At 56.8% G+C, this 3,458-nt stretch overlaps 1 non-coding gene across 1 annotated transcript; it reads right to left on the minus strand.

The window, feature by feature from the left end:
- Positions 1 to 1,443: 1,443 nt before the first annotated feature.
- LOC142795402 (small subunit ribosomal RNA) lies at positions 1,444 to 3,258 on the minus strand. Its single transcript, XR_012893004.1, has one exon. It is a non-coding gene; the product is annotated as a small subunit ribosomal RNA (ribosomal RNA).
- Between the last annotated feature and the right edge of the window lie 200 nt (positions 3,259 to 3,458).

Consider the following 3,458-nt stretch of genomic DNA (forward strand, 5'->3'; position numbering starts at 1 on the left):
CTCTCATTGGCCCGCCTAACCAGAAAATGCCTGCGGTACACCCATTTGGATAAGAGTGCACGCAGATGCGGGCCTCGACGGCTACACATTTCCTCGGGCGGCCGCCTCCCGGCCTCCGTGGAGCGCGGGATGCACGGTCCCATCGACAAGCCTCTCCCGTTTTTACCGTGGCGTCGCGGTTCACCACGGCGGGCGGGTCGGTCTCCTCCGCATAAAAAGGGGGACCCCCGCTTTTTGTTCCACGAAATCGCACAAGCTTTTTTCGCATCCACGGTTTGCCACCGCACACCAAAATGCCGATCCGGCTGCCTACTTTAGCCAACAGGTGGAGCCAGGCGCGCCGTACTTGCGCGGCACTTCCCACGTCCACCGAAGTCGGTGCCAAGGACCACTTTCGGCGCCGGAGCCGCGTACGAGCCTACTCGAGGCGGAAGAACGAAGCCAGCAAGGGCCTGGCCGCAAGTGCGTTCAATTGTCGGGACGTCCAAGTCCCTCGTTCTTCCGTGCTTCCTCTTTCGGCAAGTCGTTGCGGCACCTTCCCAAAGCGCGCAGACCCGCTAATCGCGACGAGCGCGACGTGGCCGTGCCGCCTTTCCCTCGGCAGCAAGCAAAACGCCTGGCAACGTCGACGCTCCCCTAACCGCGATCTCGCACCGTGTTTCGTGTGGCGAATTCAAAAGCCGGCCGGCGCTGCTGCAACCATTACGGTCGGTACGCATACGCCGCGGAGGGCGGGACGGTCATCGGAGCGTGCGGTTCCTCCATCGAGTACTGCGCACCTCGGCCGTCGCATCGCCGTGCCATGACCGGCCGCGCGTCAACGCGAACCGGTGCCAGCGAGATCCCTCGCCTGCAAGAACCGACCGGCAGCCTCCGTCACCCGAGGACGCGGAGGCGCTTGCCGCGGACGGCGGGACGGTATGCACTGGTGCACAGCGGACCCGTCACATCGCCAGTTCCTTGACCGACCGCCGACGCTTGTGCCGTTCCTCTCGTACTTGGCAGTCGCCGCGCGATTGTCGGGTCTCGTTCTTGCACGCTCGAACGGTCGGGAGGGCACTCGGCTGGCGTTTCGGGAACGCGCAGCCTCGCCTTCTACCGACGTAACCACGACTCGCCGTTCGCGCTCCGCCGCTCCTGTTTACAGTACTAGGCGGTCCCGCAGCGGTCGGGTCGCGCATTTCGAGCGCTTCGAGCCACGGTGCAGTGGCGGGTCGAAAGCCGACCTATGAGTGCGTTGCGCCGTTTGTACCCGCGTCCGCCACCTGGCCGACCGTCCAAGGTCGCGGTGTTGGCGTCCGCTGGGCGCAACAATTTGTCACGGGGTGCCGCTCCACATTCAGGCAGCCCCGTGGGGAAAAGCCGACCCCGCGTCCAAACGGGGTCAGCGGCAGAAAGTGTCGGGCGCAGACGCAGCTGAGGCGCTCACCCTTCACAATCCGTTAATGATCCTTCCGCAGGTTCACCTACGGAAACCTTGTTACGACTTTTACTTCCTCTAAATGATCAAGTTTGGTCATCTTTCCAACAGACCGGCGCAACCGAAAGGCCGCGCCGGACATCGGTCCGAAGACCTCACTAAATCATTCAATCGGTAGTAGCGACGGGCGGTGTGTACAAAGGGCAGGGACGTAATCAACGCGAGCTTATGACTCGCGCTTACTGGGAATTCCTCGTTCAAGGGGAACAATTGCAAGCCCCTATCCCAATCACGAAAGAAGTTCCACGGGTTACCCAGTCTTTTCAGACAGGGATAAAGACACGCTGCTTCCTTCAGTGTAGCGCGCGTGCGGCCCCGGACATCTAAGGGCATCACAGACCTGTTATTGCTCTGTTTCGTGCGGCTAGGAGCCGCTTGTCCCTCTAAGAAGGTTGTAAGGTGCTGGGAACCCCGCACCTATTTAATAGGCTAGAGTCTCGTTCGTTATCGGAATTAACCAGACAAATCGCTCCACCAACTAAGAACGGCCATGCACCACCATCCACCGAATCAAGAAAGAGCTCTCAATCTGTCAATCCTCCCAGTGTCCGGGCCGGGTAAGTTTTCCCGTGTTGAGTCAAATTAAGCCGCAGGCTCCACTCCTGGTGGTGCCCTTCCGTCAATTCCTTTAAGTTTCAGCTTTGCAACCATACTTCCCCCGGAACCCAAATACTTTGGTTTCCCGGAAGCTGCCCGCCGAGTCATTTGAGTAACTCAGGCGGATCGCTGGTTGGCATCGTTTATGGTCAGAACTAGGGCGGTATCTGATCGCCTTCGAACCTCTGACTTTCGTTCTTGATCAATGAAAACATTCTTGGCAAATGCTTTCGCAGTAGTTCGTCTTGCGACGGTCCAAGAATTTCACCTCTAGCGCCGCAATACGAATGCCCCCGTCCGTCCCTCTTAATCATTACCTCGTATTCCAAAAACCAACAGAACAGAAACGAGGTCTTGTTCTATTATTCCATGCAAGTTTATTCAGGCGACTCGCCTGCGTTGAGCACTCTAATTTTTTCAAAGTAAAAGCACCGGCCATCTCGAGGCACACAATGAAGTGCACCAAGAAAGAACCGGCATGATGTTCAGTCCGAGCCGTCGCATCGGGTAGATGCACTACTCGTCTGGAACTGAGATCCAACTACGAGCTTTTTAACCGCAGCAGCTTTAGTATACGCTATTGGAGCTGGAATTACCGCGGCTGCTGGCACCAGACTTGCCCTCCAATTGATCCTCGTTAAAGGATTTAGAGTGTACTCATTTCAATTACGGGGCCTCAAAAGAGTCCCGTATTGTTATTTTTCGTCACTACCTCCCCGTGCCGGGAGTGGGTAATTTGCGCGCCTGCTGCCTTCCTTGGATGTGGTAGCCGTTTCTCAGGCTCCCTCTCCGGAATCGAACCCTGATTCTCCGTTACCCGTAACAACCATGGTAAGCAAGTAACCTACCATCGAAAGTTGATAAGGCAGACACTTGAAAGAAACGTCGCCGGCTCGTGGCCATGCGATCAGCACAAAGTTATCCAGAGTCACCACACAATACGGGCCGAAACCCGATCGATCTTGGTCTAATAAAAGCACCCGTTACCCAAAGGGCTCCAGGCTCACTGCATGTATTAGCTCTAGAATTGCCACAGTTATCCAAGTAGGAAGAAACGATCTAAGGAACCATAACTGATTTAATGAGCCATTCGCGGTTTCGCCTTATTTCGGCATGTACTTAGACATGCATGGCTTAATCTTTGAGACAAGCATATGATTACTGGCAGGATCAACCAGGTAATCGTTCGACTGCGCGTCCGTCCTCGCCCTCGGCGGGCCGGACGCAGTCTGTGTGCGGCGGAGGCCACCTTCAGGCGCCCCAACACGCTTATTTTGCACTCCGAGATGACGGCGTTCGAGCTCGCTACGGCACAACCTTCCCGAAAGACGAGTGGGAGCCGTGCGGCAAGAAGCACGTTCATGCTCGCTCTTTTTCGTTG

The sequence above is a fragment of the Rhipicephalus microplus genome, unplaced genomic scaffold, assembly GCF_043290135.1.
Source record: "Rhipicephalus microplus isolate Deutch F79 unplaced genomic scaffold, USDA_Rmic scaffold_650, whole genome shotgun sequence".
Lineage (NCBI taxonomy): Eukaryota > Metazoa > Arthropoda > Arachnida > Ixodida > Ixodidae > Rhipicephalus > Rhipicephalus microplus.